Source organism: Anomaloglossus baeobatrachus, chromosome 2 (genome assembly GCF_048569485.1).
Source record: "Anomaloglossus baeobatrachus isolate aAnoBae1 chromosome 2, aAnoBae1.hap1, whole genome shotgun sequence".
Classification (NCBI taxonomy): Eukaryota; Metazoa; Chordata; class Amphibia; order Anura; family Aromobatidae; genus Anomaloglossus; species Anomaloglossus baeobatrachus.
The window spans coordinates 260,761,092-260,780,509 of record NC_134354.1 but is presented as its reverse complement, the minus strand read 5'-3'; the positions used below and the strand labels follow the sequence as shown (position 1 = coordinate 260,780,509).

Here is a 19,418-nt window from a genome sequence, read left to right as displayed (position 1 = left end):
ATAGGGATCGCTGGTAAGTCGCTGGGAGGTCGCAGGTGAGATGTAGCGGCCTGTATAACGATCTCAGCAGTCACTGTGACCCTGTTACACAGCGTCAAACACAGCGATGTGTCCTGCCCAGCAGGACATCGCCTTTGAAGAAAATGGCCTGGACCATTGTGCAACGACTAGAGATCTCACAGCAGGGGCCTGATCGCTGGTAGGTGTCACACATAACAAGATCGCTAACAGGATCACTACTGCGTCACAGAAACAGTGACTTAGCTGCGATCTCGCTAGCGATCTCATTATGTGTGACGGTACCTTAAGTGGAAGGGACCTCAGAGGCCAATCCTCCTGTGACATCCCATTTAAGACTTCTTTCCAATGTAACGTCACAGGAAGGAAAGAAAATAAGAAACAGATACAGGGCTTAGTTGTAGAGACAGATTGGTAGGGAATTTTACAATAAAGGTAATTACACAAGTGGTTAAGGCTTAAACAAAAGGTATTTATAAAGGGCATTACATGCACTGGACAACCCCTTTAAAGACAGTGTGTGAAAGTGGCAGGCAGCTAGGTTTGTAACTTCTTGTGTGTTCAAGAAAGATGCTACTGACAATAGATGGGCTCCTTACATTCTAGCCCTAGTAAGACCAGACACCTTGGTACTGCTGTCCTGCTTGACTTTAGTCTGTAGCTACACCTTTAACAAGAGTAACATGTTAGAGAAAACTCACCGAGGCAAATTCGGTAGATCTCAGTACTGAACCAGCTGCAAGACTTTTCTCCTGTAGGTCGAATCAACCATCAATCCAACAGTTAATTTGTGGCAGAAAGAATGGCAGTAGGGTGAAGGAAGGGATTTGGACTTGACTTTGAATGACCAGTTGTGAATAAGCAACACAGTACAGTCCATAGAGGAACAGGGCTTAAATTAAAAAAAAACAAAAATAAAAAATCCTCAACTATTTGAGGGGGGAAAAAAATAAAAATTAAAACACAAATAGAATAAGCCCAGCTTGCTGCTAAGATTGCGATCTCAAAAAGTCTTCTTGGGTGAAGAAAAACAAATATTCTTTGAAAAGAAAAAAATAAGCGACTTTCAAATATTCCAATTCCACGTCTTCTTAACCTAGTATGCAAAAAAAAAAAAAAAAAAACAACTCCCCCTTTCTTAAAAATCAAGCGGAGGTAGATAAGCACAGGGTTATTATACGGTCTTAATGTAAACATATTATTACTACCAAGCTATAGACGGAGCATCTAACAGGCGTTATGTGCACAGTGGAACCAAATAATGGCGTACCCGTGGGTATGGATCTAACTGAATAGTTACTGGTCTAGAAATCATGCTATATTCAGTAGTAGAATGCAATAATGTAAGTGATACCATATACCCATACACCGGGGGCTGACAGTTTACCTGCTCTATAATGGAGTATTCCACTTTTTAACCTGGTGGAATGAGTTGCTGTGCTAGAAGAGCTATGTGCCATTTCCAAATGTTCTCCCAACCTGAGTAAGAGGTAATCCTATCGGGGCTAAGCATTGCCACTTTGCAGATAAAGGTTAGTTCCATACTCACACTGATTGATTTCCCACGATTGTTGACAATCTGAAAAATAATAACATTAAACTGAGTAAAAAACCGTCAGCAGTTTTCTTACCTTTACAGTCCAATACAAATCTCACACTTAAAAGGTAACCTGTCAACAGATTTGGTGACTATAAGCTGCGGCCACCACCAGTGGGGTCTTATATACAGCATTCTAACATGCTGTATATAAGAGCCCAGGCCGCTGTGTAGAGCGTAAAAATCACTTTATAACACTCACCTAAGGGGCGGTGCAGACAGGTCGATCGGTATCTCCGTTCTCCGGATCTGGTACCTCCTCTTTTGACCATCTTTGTCCTCCTTTTTCTGAAGCCTGTGTGCATGACGCGTCTTATGTTATCCACACAGGCCAGCATTGAGGTCCTGCGCAGGCGCACTGCAATACTTTGATCTGCCCTGAAAGTTTGTATAAGGCTATGTGCCCACGGGACTCTGTATCTGCGGATTTTTCTGCATCAAAATCCGCAGCTTTCCCCCGGAATCCGCACCTTTTCATAGGTGTGGATTTGACGCGGATTTTGCGTTTTTTTTTAATTCAATTGAATAGGCAAAATCCGCACGAAAATCCGCAACAATAATTGACATGCTGCAGATTTTTCCGCAAGAAAATCCGCATGATTTCCGCAGCGGAAAAATCCGCAGCGTGGGCACAGCATTTCCCAAATGCCATAGAAATGGCTGGGGAGTAGCTGTGCTGCAGATTTCTGCAAAATCCGCGCATTTTCCGCAGCGTGGGCACATAGCCTTACAATCAAAAAGACTGCTGGAACACCATTGTAAATGTGAACAGGTTGCTAGCCAAAATATACACAATCTATATGAAGTGAAAGCTGCACACCAAATTCACAGAAATATGAACAAGCATAACTGCTTTATAATACATAAGGAATGAAAAATACAATTACCCATATGAAAAATTCAAATGTGACATTGCATAACTGCTGAGTATTATTTGACAAAAAAAGAGATATTTAGCTAATGTATTGATCTATTCATTACTTCCCAATAACCAACTTCACGGTAATCTCTTATTTATGGGGTCCCTAACCAAATGTTCTCTCTATATGCGGTTAAAACCTGCTTGTGTGCATGGTTACCTAACCAAATGTTACCTCTATGTGCGGTTAAAACCTGCTTGTGTATGGGAAGCCAGAGACCTGGCTATATAGGAAATTGAATAAACATGGCTAAAGGGCAGTAATGAATGAAGCAGGTTTCAACCGCACAGAGGTAACTTTTTGTTACGGACCCATACACACAAGCAGGTTTTAGCCGCACTAACATTTGGTTAGGGACCCCATAAATAAGAGATTACCGTGAAGTGGTTATGGAGCAGTAATGAATTGATCAATACATTAGCTAAATATCTTTTTTTTTTTTCTTTCAAATACGGTAATCCTCAGCAGTTATGCAATGTCACATTTCAATTTTTTCATATGGCTAATTGTATTTTTCATTCTTTATGTATTATAAAGCAGTTATGCTTGTTCATATTTTTCTGAATTTGGTGTGCAGCTTTCACTTCATATGGTACAAGTTTGTAGACACCAAACATGTATAGGTTTACTTTTATCTAAGGGGTTAAAAAAAATTCACAAGTTTGTCCAAAAGAAGTGGTGGACTTTCTGCCCCATTTTCCAAAACCCGTAACGTTTTTATTTTTTGGGATCTATGGCTCAGTGACTGCTTATTTTGTGCGCCTCGAGCCGATGTTTTTAATGGTACCATTTTTGTACAGATGCTACACTTGTTATTGCAGTTTGTGCAAAATTTGAGGCGACCAAAAAAAAAAAAAAAAAATGTTGGTGTTTGGAATTTTTTTTGCCGCTACGCAGTATATTTTGATAGATCGGGCGTTTCTGAACGTGGCGATACCAAATGTGTATTTTTTTAATAATTTAATTTTCAATGGGCCAAATGGGGGGTGATTTGAACTTTAAGGTTTTATTTAATTTTTTAAAACTTTTTTTTTTTATTTTACTAGTACCCCTAGGGGCTATAAGAATCAGCTGTCTGATCGCTCTTCCATTTCTCCAGATCACAGCTGAGATCTGGAGAAAAGCTGCTTTATTCTCACACACAGCAGTCTGCCAACAGGGAGATAAAGTGACTCATGATAGCTACAGGAGTCATCACATGATCCTGTGCTACCATGGCAACCACCAAAAGTCACGTGATCACGTCACATGACTTCCGATGGCGCTGGGTAAGTTAATGCTTACCACAGCGCTCTGTTACATCTCGCTGCTAGATTTTGACAGCGAGATCTAAGGGATTAATAGGCGCGGGTGGATAGCGATTCCACTCACGCCTGGCAGGCACACATGTCAGCTGTTGAAATCACCTGACATGTGCGCGGATCGCCGTGGACTGCCCACGACAGGCTGTGGGGGATTAACCTCACACGATCCATGATGTATCCAGTCCGTCATGAGTCGTGAAGATGTTAAAAACACCAGCTCAAGACGCAAAATAAAAAGCAGTCACTGAGCCCCAGATCCTGAAAAATGAGAACTCTAGGGGTCTTGGAAACAAAAATCTCACCATCTTCTCAATTGTGCGAGTCTGGAGAAAACACACTGCACTTGGATGTCATCTGAGTGCAATCAGATGTTTTCCATGCACCCATAGACTTCCATACATGAGTCTAATCCTACTGAAATGTCAAATAACAGCATGCCACAAAAATGTTGATTAGCACTGCCACATTAAATTGGTCAACATACTATCAGATTAAAAAAATACAAAACAAAATCAGATAGCAATCGTCCAATACAATGGTGCGAGTCCTCACTGAAAGATTCACTCCTGTCCTGCGTTTTGACTCATTTGTTTTGATGAAATAGTGACATGTGATCAAGGTCTTACTCTGATGCGTCACAACATGTGACCATGGAGCCATATATTTATTTTTTTTTTACTTGGTCTAAATACCAGTTTTATGGAATCTGGCATTATATTTTTTATTTATTCTCGCGCCTCTCTGCGCCTGAAATGTGGCCCAATCTTCCTAGTATGCAAGTCTAGACTTTAGTTAAGTGGGCCCAACTCTTCTCTACGTTGAGGATCATGGGCTTTTGGCTTACAACATTAGATATACATACAATTAAGAGGGGGGCGGGGCACACGGCTCCACACACATCAGCGGACGGCAGACAGGACGACATTGCGATGCTGCATGGAACGGTGGCGGCTCCACACTCCAACAGCGCTGCTGCTGACACAGACAAGAAGACTAGCGATGCTGCTGGAGTGAGGTAAGGTGAGTATAAATGTTTATTTTTTTATGTGCCACAGGATATAGGCCATATACCAGGATGCCGGGACACAGCAGTTGGAATGCCGGGACACAGCAGTTGGAATGCCGGGACACAGCAGTTGGAATGCCGGGACACAGCAGTTGGAATGCCGGGACACAGCAGTTGGAATGCCGGGACACAGCAGTTGGAATGCCGGGACACAGCAGTTGGAATGCCGGGACACAGCAGTTGGAATGCCGGGACACAGCAGTTGGAATGCCGGGACACAGCAGTTGGAATGCCGGGACACAGCAGTTGGAATGCCGGGACACAGCAGTTGGAATGCCGGGACACAGCAGTTGGAATGCCGGGACACAGCAGTTGGAATGCCGGGACACAGCAGTTGGAATGCCGGGACACAGCAGTTGGAATGCCGGGACACAGCAGTTGGAATGCCGGGACACAGCAGTTGGAATGCCGGGACACAGCAGTTGGAGGCACCCCCCCCCCCCCAAGCAGTCTATATGGGCATGTAGGTTATAGGAAGCCAATTAAAACAATACGCTGATAAATGCGATCTGATGTCTTATTCCAAAGCAATACATGTTTTTCTTATATTTACAATGGGCCAGACACTGAGCTCAAGGAAATCAGTGTCTGGCCCATAGCCTGGAACATCTCATTTAGGCTGCTTTCACACTTCCGTCTTTTTCCTTCAGTTGCAAGCCATCGTCTTGAGAAAATACGGTATCCTGCAAAATAATTAGCAGGATTCAGTTTTTTTCCCCATAGACTTCTATTAATGACGGATTGTGACTGATGGGCTTGCGTTGCATTCGTCCCGCGATGAATCAGTCGTGGAATGACTGACCATCGGGAGGAAGCAACGCTGAATGTAACTTTTTTTTCTGCAAGTCGAAAAAACGGACAGCGACGGATCCGTCGTTAGTTATAATGAAAGCCTGTGGGCGCAGGAATCAGTCATTCCTGAAATGACGGAATCAGGCGACGGATCCATTATTTTACTCTGGGCATGCCCAGATCGACTGTAAATGAATCTCTCTCTCTCCTCCTGAGCGTCATATAGGTTTTCAATGGCAAACAACCTTTGGCAGGTAAAAAAAAAAAATAAATTGGTACAACAGATCCGTTTTTCACACCATCCATCGCATCAGTTTTCCCACCATCTGTGACTGATCCGTCTCACTCACAAAACTGATTGTGACTGATGGAAAAAGACGGAATTGTGAAAGTAGCCTTAAGCAAGACAAAAGTGGATTTATCTGGAATAAGACATTGGATCGCAGATATCAATGAATGTATCATTTTATTCAGCTTCCTAAGACCTACATGCCCATATAGACAGCTTAGAAGGGTTGATCCTTCCGACAGATTCCCTTCAAGGCAAGTGATAGGGAATCTTTAACCCCTTCAGCCCCCAGCCTGTTTTCACCTTAAAGACCCGGCCATTTTTTACATTTCTGACCAGTGTCACTATGACAGGTTATAACTCTGGAACGCTTCAACGGATCCTGGCGATTCTGAGATTGTTTTTTCGTGACATATTGTACTTCATGTCAATGGTAAATTTAGGCCGATATTTTTTGCGTTTATGTGTGAAAAGTTTGGAAATTTGGCGAACATTTTGAAAATTTCGCAATTTTCAAAATTTGAAATTTTATGCCCATAAATCTGTGAGATATGTCACACAAAATAGTTACTATGTAACATTTCCCACTTGTCTACTTTACACCAGCGCAATTTTCGAAACAAAATTTTTTTCCGTTAGGAAGTTAGAAGGGGTCAAAGTTCATCAGCAATTTTTCATTTTTCCAACAAAATTTACAAAAAAAATTTTTTAGGTACCACATCACATTTGAGGTGACTTTGAGAGGCCTAGGTGACAGAAAATACCCAAAAGTGACCCCATTCTAAAATCTGCACCCCTCACTCTGCTCAAAACCACATCTAAGAAGTTTATTAACCCTTTAGGAGCTTTACAGCAACCAAAGCAATGTGGAAGGAAAAAATGAAAATTTTACTTTTTTACACAAAAATGTTACTTTAGCCATAAAATTTAGCATTTTCACAAGGGTATCAGGAAAAATGCACCATAAAATTAATTGTGCAATTTCTCCTGAGTACACCGATATCTCATATGTGGGGGAAATCAATTGTTTTGGCGCACGGCAAGGCTCGGAAGAGAAGGAGCATCATTTGAATTTTTGAAAGCAAAATTGTCTGGAATAATTAGCAGATGTGATGTTGCGTTTGGAGACCCCCTGAGGTTCCTAAACAATGGAGCTCCCCCACAAGTGACCCCATTTTGGAAACTAGACCCCTCATGGAATTTATCTAGATGTTTATTGAGCACTTTGAACCTCTGGGGGCTTCACAAAAGTTAATAACTTTGAGCAATGAAAATAAAAAAAAAAAAATTACCACGAAATTGTTACTTCAACCAGGTAGCTTTTTTTTTCACAAGGGTATCAGGAAAAGTTGCAACATAAAATGTATTGTGGATTTTCTCCTGAGTACACAGATACCTCATATGTGGTGGAAATCAAATGTTTGGGCGCATGGCGGGGCTCAGAAGGCAAGGTGCGAAAATTGACTTTTCAAACGCAAAATTGTCTGGAATAGTTAGTGGATGCCATGTTGTGTTTGGAGACCCCCTGAGGTGCCTAAACAATGGAGCTCCCCCACAAGTGACCCCATTTTGGAAACTAGACCCCTCATTGAATTTATCTAGATGTTTACTGAACACTTTGAACCCCTGGAGGCTTCACAAAAGTTAAGAACATTCAGCCGTGAAAATATATATATTTTTTTTTTACCATGAAATTGTTATTTCAACCAGGTAGCTTTTTTTTCCACAAGGGTATCAGGAAAAAATGCACCATACAATGTATTGTGCAATTTCTCCTGAGTACACAGATACCTCATATGTGGTGGAAAGTAATTGTCTGGGCACACAGCGGGGCTCAGAAGAGAAGGAGCGCCATTTCACAGCAAAATTGGTTGGAATTATTAGCGTACGCCATGTTGCGTTTGGAGACCCCCTGAGGTGCCTAAACAATGGAGCTCCCCCACAAGTGACCTCATTTTGGAAACTAAACCCCCATGGCATAAATCTACATGGGTAATGAGCACTTTGAACCCTCACGTGCTTCATACATTGAGGCATAAAAACAAAAAAGTACTTTTTTTTTTCCACAAAATGTTATTTTAGGCTCCATTTTTTAATTTCTACAAGGGTAACAGGATAAAGTGGACCGCAAAATTTGTTGGGCAATTTGTTCTGAGTACGCTGATACCTCATATGTGGCAGAAAAACACTGTTTGGGCGCACGGCAGAGCTCCAGAGGGAAGGAGCGTCATTTGACTTTTTAAATGGAAAATTAGCTGGAATCGTTAGCCGCACCATGTCGCGTTTGGAGATCCCCCTGATATGCCCAAACAGTGGAGCTCCCCCACATGTGACCCCATGTTGGAAACTAGACCCCCCCCCAATACAAAGAAATATTAGTTTGGCATAATAAAAAATACAGACGTCAGTAAAAAAAAAAAAAATATATATGCACCTGCAACTGACACTAAGGCAAGTGCCACACATGAGAGCAATGCACAAATCTCGCATCGCATCACCCGACACAGCCGCACACTCCTGTCTGGAAGAGAGCGACCGTGCCGGATGATGCGGTGTGAGACTCGAGCATCGCTCTCATGTGTGGCACTGGGCTGACCCTTACAATATTCAGTAAAAAATACTGTAGTTGATGATTACTACAGTATAATTTTACTGGCCCTAAACTAAGTTTATTTGTATTTCTTTCTTAGTTTACAGAAAAAAAAATTAGGACGAACGCACAGATGTACTGCAAAAAGGGGGGGGGGACTAGGTGGGATGGAAAAAAGATGGATGGAGGATAGAAGAGGGCGCAACGGATGCAGGAGCGGCGGAGGATGGGTGAGGGGGCACGGCGGAGGATGGGAGGGCGTGGCGGATGGAGGAGCGGTGGAGGAGCGGTGAGGGCACAACGGATGAAGGAGTGGCGGAGGAAGGGGGGGCGAGGGGAAGGGTGGAAGGGGAGTGGGAGGTGAGATTGGGGATAGCTACCTTACAGAATGCATCTAGGCAGCAGGATTGCAGCAGATCCGGGAGGGGGGGAGGAGGCAGAGGATTAAGGGGATGAGAGAGAGCAGGCAGCAGATAAGGGAGGGGGCAGAGGCTGATGGGGGAGTGAGGTGGCAGATGCAGGGGCGCAGCGGCTGATTGGGAGGGGGCGGTGGAGCGGCAGATGCAGGGGCGCAGCGGCTGATTGGGAGGGGGCGGTGGAGCAGCTGATGGGGGCGGTGGAGCGGCAGATGCTGGGGCGGTGGAGCGGCAGATGCTGGGGCGGTGGAGCGGCAGATGCTGGGGCGGTGGAGCGGCAGATGCTGGGGCGGTGGAGCGGCAGATGCTGGGGCGGTGGAGCGGCAGATGCTGGGGCGGTGGAGCGGCAGATGCTGGGGCGGTGGAGCGGCAGATGCTGGGGCGGTGGAGCGGCAGATGCTGGGGCGGTGGAGCGGCAGATGCTGGGGCGGTGGAGCGGCAGATGCTGGGGCGGTGGAGCGGCAGATGCTGGGGCGGTGGAGCGGCAGATGCTGGGGCGGTGGAGCGGCAGATGCTGGGGCGGTGGAGCGGCAGATGCTGGGGCGGTGGAGCGGCAGATGCTGGGGCGGTGGAGCGGCAGATGCTGGGGCGGTGGAGCGGCAGATGCTGGGGCGGTGGAGCGGCAGATGCTGGGGCGGTGGAGCGGCAGATGCTGGGGCGGTGGAGCGGCAGATGCTGGGGCGGTGGAGCGGCAGATGCTGGGGCGGTGGAGCGGCAGATGCTGGGGCGGTGGAGCGGCAGATGCTGGGGCGGTGGAGCGGCAGATGCTGGGGCGGTGGAGCGGCAGATGCTGGGGCGGTGGAGCGGCAGATGCTGGGGCGGTGGAGCGGCAGATGGGGAGAGAGCAGTGACTGATGGGGAGAGGGGAGCGGCAGATGCTGGGGCGGTGGAGCGGCAGATGCTGGGGCGGTGGAGCGGCAGATGCTGGGGCGGTGGAGCGGCAGATGCTGGGGCGGTGGAGCGGCAGATGGGGAGAGAGCAGTGACTGATGGGGAGAGGGGAGCGGCAGATGCTGGGCGGTGGAGCAGCAGATGGGGCGAGAGCAGTGACTGATGGGGAGAGGGGAGCGGCAGATGCTGGGGCGGTGGAGCAGCAGATGGGGCGAGAGCAGTGACTGATGGGGAGAGGGGAGCGGCAGATGCTGGGCGGTGGAGCAGCAGATGGGGCGAGCGCAGTGACTGATGGGGAGAGGGGAGCGGCAGATGCTGGGCGGTGGAGCAGCAGATGGGGCGAGAGCATTGACTGATGGGGAGAGGGGAGCGGCAGATGCTGGGCGGTGGAGCAGCAGATGGGGCGAGAGCAGTGACTGATGGGGAGAGGGGAGCGGCAGATGCTGGGGCAGTGGAGCAGCAGATGGGGCGAGAGCAGTGACTGATGGGGAGAGGGGAGCGGCAGATGCTGGGCGGTGGAGCAGCAGATGGGGCGAGAGCAGTGACTGATGGGGAGAGGGGAGCGGCAGATGAGGGGCGGTGGAGCAGCAGATGGGGCGAGAGCAGTGACTGATGGGGAGAGGGGAGCGGCAGATGCTGGGGCGGTGGAGCAGCAGATGGGGCGAGAGCAGTGACTGATGGGGAGAGGCAGATGCTGGGCGGTGGAGCAGCAGATGGGGCGAGAGCAGTGACTGATGGGGAGAGGGGAGCGGCAGATGCTGGGGCGGTGGAGCGGCAGATGCTGGGGCGGTGGAGCGGCAGATGCTGGGGCGGTGGAGCGGCAGATGCTGGGGCGGTGGAGCGGCAGATGCTGGGGCGGTGGAGCGGCAGATGCTGGGGCGGTGGAGCGGCAGATGCTGGGGCGGTGGAGCGGCAGATGGGGCGAGAGCAGTGACTGATGGGGAGAGGGGAGCGGCAGATGCTGGGGCGGTGGAGCAGCAGATGGGGCGACAGCAGTGACTGATGGGGAGAGGGGAGCGGCAGATGCTGGGGCGGTGGAGCAGCAGATGGGGCGACAGCAGTGACTGATGGGGAGAGGGGAGCGGCAGATGCTGGGGCGGTGGAGCAGCAGATGGGGCGAGAGCAGTGACTGATGGGGAGAGGGGAGCGGCAGATGCTGGGGCGGTGGAGCAGCAGATGGGGCGACAGCAGTGACTGATGGGGAGAGGGGACGGCAGATGCTGGGGCGGTGGAGCGGCTGATGGGGAGAGTGCAGCGGCCGCCGTGACGCTCTCCTCCCGCTGCGCCACCCCCTGCATCTGGCGCCGCTTGCTCTTACTGCTGAGTAGCGGCGTCACATGCAGGGGGAGAGTAGCGGCGTCAGATGCAGGGGTGCAGTGGGAGAGCAGGGGCGAAGCACATGGAGCAGGGCAGCGGTGGATCGGGGGCTGTGACTCACAGATGGGCGCCTGCAGGGATCGCTCTCCTCAGATTCCACGGAGGGAGAAGCTAAGGAGAGCGATCTCCTACAGCGAGCTCACCCGGTTCCAGATGCACGGTGCTGCTTGGAGAAAATCGGTCACAAGGCCGATCTCTCCAATCAGAGCTGGGGGCGGGTGCAGTAAAGCTCACTGAGCTCCAGCCAATGGCCAGTGCTGCAACTGCACTGACATTGCTGGATTTCAATGCTTCAGCCATTTTCAATGGCTGAAACATAACACTGGCTGTGATTGGCTGACGAACGCCGTTCAGCCAATCACAGCCTCCGTAGGTCCGGGAAGGAGACACCACCCCTCCTGAGGTCAGGTACAAGTCCTCTCCTTCCCGAATCTACAGTTTTTTAAAACTGATCGCGGTGCCCGGTGCTCTGGTGCCGCGATTCCGCCATGACGGATCTAGCCGTCATGGGTCTTTAAGTACCAGGGCACCATGACGGCTAGATCCGTCAAAGGTCGTGAAGGGGTTAAGGGGGTTGATTACTACAGCCATCCTCTTTCATAAGCCTAAATACAGTTGCAATCCAAATGATTCAACTCCCCTTACGAATTGGGTTCATAAGCAAATTTTACAAACGCTATATTTTTTTTTTTTATCATAAACCAGTCGACTACGAACCATGAGCAGTTCTGGGTCTATATTGCTAAACCCTGCCTACCGTCCTTGTATACATTAGCATAGATAAAGAGATCTTTAGAAAAAGTATTTCTAAAGATTGTTTATTATACGCTAATGAGCGCAGGGACTAGTCACAAGGGCGTTACTTCCCTTGGCTACTCAGCCCCCTTAGCATGTTACACCACGCCTCTGTGGGTGTACTAACATGCTAATGAACGCGCAGCTATGCCGCACATACCTCAGTCTTGATGACCGCCAGCGGAGGATGGATGTGCATGATCCGGAGCCCCCAGGACATTAAACTGATGCCAGTTGTAGCCTTCCCGGCTTCAGTGAGATATAGTGCGCTTGACTGGAAGTGCTAAAGACTCCAGTTCATGCGCAGTGCGCATCCATTATATATATTTATATTATATAAACGTGTGGGTGACATCATTGGCCAATGCATAATCGAAAGGACACATTGATTGATCTGGCTTTTCTAGACCTCGGTTATGCTCGGCTGTTGGAAGGTGGACATGCAAGTTGTTGCCACTCCCTTCCAGAATTTCACATTCACAGGACCAACTGCAGTGTAATGAGCTGGTGGAGCGCAGGATTAGAGGACTCTTAGGCTATGTTCGCACGTTGCGTTTTTTTCCGCGTTTCTGCAGCGTTTTTAGCAGCAGCGTTTTTGCGCTAAAACGCATGCGTTTTTGATTGCCAGCAAAGTCTATGGGAAAAGCAGAAATCCTGTCTGCACTTTGCTTTTTTTTCTGCAGCGTTTAATTTGCATATTTGTGGTCAAAAACCATGCTGAAAAAGAAGCAGCATGTCAGTTGTTTTTGCCATTTCTGCAGCGTTTCCTTAACATTGGAGTCAATGAGAAATGGCAAAATGCAACCAAAAGCACAATTCCTGCGTTTTTCATGCTTTTTACCTGCTTTTCCACTGCGTTTTTGGCTCCAAAAACGCATGCTTTTCTGGACAAAAATTAATGGGTTCTAATGTTCCTTTACACACACACACACAATAGCCGAAAATTTAAATGTTAAAAAATTATAAACTTCACCTATTTTTCTGATAAAATGTGCATAACCACTATTTTTTCATTAAAATTGATAATTTCCCATATAGTTTTATTAAAAGTTAATTTTATACTTTTTTTTCTCTTTTTTTCATTCTTTTTGACTAATTCAACTTTATTTCTCAGTGTCTTGATCTAAAAAACGCATCTGCAGAAACGCAGGTGAAAACGTAGGTAAAAAGCGCTAAAAACTCACTAAAAACGCAGTAAAAATGCATGCGTTTTTAGCGCTAAAAAATGGTCAAAAGCCATTTGGTCAAAAACCAAGGGAAGGAAAACGTGCAGAATAAACTGCAGGTACTCCGACGCAACGTGCGCACATAGCCTTATTGTCCTGATCAAGAGAATGGCAGCTTCCTCCATTGCAAGAGGATGTAGCTGACACCATCTATATGGTACAGGTCACCCAAATCAACATGTAACAATATGCAATTTTTCCCAAGTTGCGATGTCCGTGTAACACAGTCTTAAGCCCCCGTCACACATAGAGATCGCTAGCGAGATCGCTGAAACGTCACAGGTTTTGTGACATATCAGCGACCTCGCCAGCGATATCGCTGTATGTGACAGGCAGCAGCAAGCGGGCCCCTGCTGCGAGGTCGTTGATCGTGACAAAATGATCAGGACCATTTTTTGCTCGTGGTTCTCCTGGCTGTGCAGCACACATCAGCGTGTTTGATGGCGGGAGACCAACGAGCGCTGGTTCTGAGTGTGCAGGGAGCAGTCGTTACACAGGTCGCTAGTGACTGATGGCTGGGGAGATCTGCCTGATTGACAGCTCAACAGCGACCATGTAACAACATTCCAGCGATCCCTGCCAGGTCGGATCACTGGTACGTCGCTATGTGTAACGGGACCCTTAGGGGTACTTCTCACATAGCGAGATCGCTGCTGAGTCACAGGTTTTGTGACGCACCAGTGACTTCATCAGCGATCTTGGTGTGTGTGACACTAAGGCTGGGGCCACACGGGGACTACTGCGATCCCCTTGCATGAGACTCGGCTCGTGCTGGCAGTACAGCAGAGCCGAGTGTCATGCTTGTGTCCTTGCAACTGAGGTCCGTTCGTGCGAGCAGACCTCAGCTGCGGGGGGCGGGCCGGCACTCAGGAGGGGAGGGAGGGATTTCTCTCCCTCTCTACTGCGTAGCCGGCTATTGCCATTCTCGCACTGCACTAGCAGTACACCAATGTACCGCGAGTGCAGTGCGATTTTTCTCTCGCCCCATTCACTTGAATGGGTGCGAGAGAAAGAGTCTCGCATTACAATCTCAGCATGCTGCGATTGTTTTCTCGGTCCGATTAGGGCTGAGAAAATAATCGCTCATGTGCGCTGTCACACAGGCTAGAATTGGTCCGAGGGGAATGCGATGTTTTATCGCACTCCACTCGCACCGATTTTCTCGCCGGTTTTTTTTAAACAGAGGAGCTACATCAGTAGACTTACTAATCCTTTTATAACACAAGTCAAGCTGGTACTGTAAATTTGCATAAGCTAATTTGCTGACCCCTTTAGGGTACCGTCACACTTTAGCGACGCTCCAGCGATCCCACCAGCGATCTGACCTGGTCAGGATCGCTGGTGCGTCGCTATATGGTCGCTGGTGAGCTGTCAATCAGGCAGATCTCACCAGTGACCAGCCAGCAGCGAGTCGTGGAAACGATGCTGCGCTTGGTAACTAAGGTAAATATCGGGTAACCAAGCACTTGGTTACCAGCGCACACCGCTTAGTGCTGGCTCCCTGCACTCGTAGCCAGAGTACACATCAGGTTAATAAGCAAACCGCTTTGCTTATTTACCCGATGTGTACTCCGGCTACGTGTGCAGGGAGCCGGCACTGGCATGAGAGCGGCGGACGCTAGTAAACATTTAAATATCGGGTAATCAAGCAAAGCACTTCGCTTGGTTACCCGATATTTACCTTGGTTACAGCTTGCCGCAGACTGCCAGAAGCCGGCTCCCTGCACATTCAGATCTTTGCTCGCTCGCTGTCAAACACAGCGATGTGTGCTTCACAGCGGGAGAGCAATGTCCAAAAAATGAACCAGAGAAGTGTGTAACGAGCAGCGATTTCACAGCAGGGGCCAGATCGCTGCTCAGTGTTACACACAGCGAGATCGCTAATGAGGTCACTGGTGCGTCACAAAAACAGTGACTCAGCAGCGATCTCGCTATGTGAGAAGTACCCCTTATGGTGGTTCCACAGAATTGGTAGTGTTTGCCTGTTTGTTTTTAAACAATGTCTTCCACAGTTTCTTTTCTGCATTCACACATATGTTTGTCCTTCGCAGACTGGTCAAGGGGTACCAACACAAACTCATTCCCTCATTGGCCCTCAAGATCGGAGCAGGAGATCCATCACTATCCATATTCGAACACTGATATGTGAATCTGGCCTAAGGCTCTGTTCACTAGTCTGTTTCTAATCCTACTAACCTAGACTAGCATTCCACGTAATGCATGAAAGGTCCACATTTTATGGCAAAACAGAAGGCAGTGGTACAATATTGAGAATAAGTCACAATATATCTACAATATACTCTACATGAGTGTGAATTTAGACCCTACTAACAATAGAAAAACATGAACTTATAAATTCTTGTTTGCTGGTTATCAGCCCTTAATGGGCACAGGGTGTGAATGGCAGCGGAGCGAATTTATTCCCACATCCCATCGACCACTGATCGGGAGAGGTTGTGCTGCCTCTTACCTGGGAACAAGCAAGGCTCTTTGTCTAATTAAGGAAATGATGTGGACAACGGCAATAAGAGTCGGTATTGATGTCATACCAGATCAGCCAATCAAAAGAAGAGCCAATCAAAACAATAGCAAATAAGAGGCGGTACAGACTTCCTGCCCGGCCAGCTAATAAGAGGCAGTACTAACTAACATCAGGTCAGGCCAACAAATTAGAAGAGAGCTTCCGATGTCATCAGATAAGAGGTGGTACTGACATCATGTAGGTCTGCTAATAAAAAGAAAGGCCATGGAAGTTGGTAGGCAACAGCTGGTACTGGCATTGGGTCAGGTTAGCTAATCAATAGAAGAGCCGCGGATGTCTCCGAGCGGGAGCAATAGCTCTCCCAGCCATCGGCAGCAGATCACTGCAACAGGCTGTTGGAATAGGGCATGAGAATCAATTTGAACCAGCCATAGCAGGTAGACATCTTTGGTCTCCTTCAGATGTCCTCGTGGCACATCCGTGTTATATCTGGGTTTTTTTCATGGATACAACATGTATCCATTAGGCTAGTTTCACACTTGCGTTGGACGGCTTCCGTAGCATTGCGTTGTGTAACGGATGCGTTGCATATAGTGGCACAACGCAATGCTACGGATCGAACAAAATAACGGAAAGCGTTATTTTCTTCTTTACAGTACCGGCAGCCGACTATTGTGAACGATCAGCTAATCGCTCTTAATAGCCGGCGGCCGAGCGCCCTGACAAGCCGGCGGCCGGGCGCTCAGCTGAGTGCCCTGACATGCCGGCGGCTGGGCGCTCAGCTGAGCGCCGCGCCCTGACATGCCGGCGGCTGGGCGCTCAGCTGAACGTTCGGCCACCGAGAAATAAAATAAAGTTTGTGATTTAAAAAAAAAAAAAAAAGCATGGGCAGTGAAAAATAAAGGTTTCCGCTGCTCAAAAAAACGTTGCATGCAACGTTCCATCCGCCCGGCGCAGCGTCAAAATAACGACGCTGCGTCGTCCAGCGGATGCAACGCTGACACTTGTGTTACCGTGCACCGCGCGTCGTCCATAGAAGTCTATGGAGAATGGTGCAGTGCGTTAACGGACTGCGCTATTCTCCATAGTGACGGACTGCGCTGAACGCAAGTGTGAAAGTACCCTTACAATCTCTGGCAATATTCACACATCCGGGTTTTTTCGCAGATCGTATGTCCGTGCAATACTTACGGAGACGTCTGTTTTTCTCTAGTATCACGGATGAATACTGCCACTACCAGTGTATGGGTCCGTGTAAAGTGCACAGCACATAAAATGGCAACGGTGTGGGCTACATATTTAACATTGTAAAAGTGAAGCTATGTAACTTATCAATCTGTGAAGAACACTGATGACAACTAAAAGTAAACATGGACACACGGACCGTACGCCGATGACAAACCGACACGGACCGTACGCCGATGACAAACCGACACACGGACCGTACGCCGATGACAAACCGACACACGGACCGTACGCCGATGATAAACGGACACACGGACCGTACACCGATGATAAACGGACACACGGACCGTACACCGATGATAAACGGACACACGGACCGTACACCGATGATAAACGGACACACGGACCGTACGCCGATGACAAACCGACACACGGACCGTACGCCGATGATAAACGGACACACGGACCGTACACCGATGATAAACGGACACACGGACCGTACACCGATGATAAACGGACACACGGACCGTACGCCGATGACAAACCGACACACGGACCGTACACCGATGATAAACGGACACACGGACCGTACACCGATGATAAACGGACACACGGACCGTACACAGATGATAAACGGACACACGGACCGTACACAGATGATAAACGGACACACGGACCGTACACAGATGATAAACGGACACACGGACCGTACACAGATCATAAACGGACACACGGACCGTACACAGATCATAAACGGACACACGGACCGTACACTGATGATAAACGGACACTACACTGATAAATTGATGATGAAAACGGACAGACAATACACTTATGACACACGGACTGTACACTGATGACAAACCGATGGTAAAAACAGACAGTAAAAACCGATACAGACTAGACACTGAATGTACACTGATGGTAAAAACATACACCGACCGTCCACTGGTGACACACCGACCGTCCACTGGTGACACACCGACCGTCCACTGGTGACACACCGACCGTCCACTGGTGACACACCGACCGTCCACTGGCACCAGTTGTATTTTTCAATTACATGTTTAACCAGGGACGTGTGCATTTAGCCGGCCTAGGCCACCATGGTCTGTCACAAGATGCTTGTTTCTGAGAGCAGTCTGCCGTGACGTGGGCACTATCCCGTGGGCACTATCCCGTGGGCACTATCCCGTGGGCACTATCCCGTGGGCACTGTCCCGTGGCACTGTCCCGTGGCACACAGCAGCCCCGCACCGGCAGGTCTCTAGCTCTCCGCACTACACTGATGGGAGAACTTCAGCTGATCACAAAGAAAAGGAAACTTTTTGGCGCATTTTCCCAAGAACTCGGCTTTTCTTGTTACCTGACGGCGCCTCATAATACCACACAACAACAGCGGCGGCCCCTCACCCCCTCCCTCACCTGCAGGTCCGGGCCCGCGCGGCGGAGCCATCACCACACAATGTACGAGACGCTATACAACAGAACGGGTCTTACCGGCCGAGCCCGCTCTAGGCCTTTCAGACTCCTCTCGGTGCAGTAGGCCGAGAGCCTGAGCAAGGAGGAAGCAGCCGCAGGCGACTATGGTCCAGTGCACGGCAGCGCCGCCGAGTGTGGCGGAAGAGGCGGGGTCTGCTGGGAACACTCCTCTGTGAGCGCCCGGGGCGAGGGGCGGGAGAGGACGACTCCATTTTGGAGCGTGTGGGTGTTGCACAACTCTCATGATACGTAGCTATGAGAGGAGCGCAGTGATTTCTTATCTGGTGAAGAGTTCAGCTAAATGAAAAGACTGTACAGCCAGGTGCCGTGTACACGTGTAATGAGAGGCTACAGTGGAAGCTCGGTGCTGGCCGCACTGCTGGAGAGCGGTCTGCTGTGGCACCGCTGATAGGGGCCTACTAGTGTATACTACCGTATGTGTCTTAGGCTAAGTTCACACATCCTGTGTTTTCAATCCGTCAGGTCCGTCAGCAACGGATCAGTCATTTTCAAGATGTCAACTGATGCAACTGATGTGTTTTTCACAGGATTCCTTTCACAGGAATCCTGTGAAAAAACTGATCAGTTGCGTCCGTTACATCCGCTGTGCGTCCGTTTTTTGACGGATCAGTCATGATCCGTCTGTGTTTGGGACAGCCCAGTGGGCGTGCCAAACATGCTGGGCATGCTCAGTAGAGCATGACGGAATCCTGCGCAGGATTCCGTTGTAAGACGGATTACAACGGAATCCTGCACCATAGACATGCATTACAAGCTTGGCGGATCGCGACGGATTCCTGCGCGGTGCGTTGTTTTCAACGGCCCGAAAAACGTTACATTCTGCGTTGCTACCCGCTCGGCGGTCAGTCAAAAACGACGGACCGCGACGCAGCGGATGCAACGCAGGGTCATCAGTCGCAATCCGTCGCTAATATAAGTCTATGGGGAAATACAGGATTCCTGCAAAATATTTTGCAGGTTACCGTAAT

The 19,418-nt window shown here is 48.6% G+C and overlaps 1 protein-coding gene across 1 annotated transcript in view; it reads right to left on the bottom strand.

The window, feature by feature from the left end:
* LOC142289656 (zinc finger CCCH domain-containing protein 11A-like) overlaps window positions 1-18,578 on the bottom strand; it is a 182,035-nt gene extending 163,457 nt beyond the window's left edge. Inside the window, exons 1-3 of the mRNA XM_075333608.1 lie at window positions 18,448-18,578; window positions 1,568-1,597; window positions 720-770 (exon numbers count right to left, since the gene is read on the bottom strand). The gene's annotated coding sequence lies outside the window, so the exon portion shown is untranslated. The remainder of the gene's footprint in view (window positions 1-719; window positions 771-1,567; window positions 1,598-18,447) is intronic.
* Window positions 18,579-19,418: the final 840 nt, after the last annotated feature.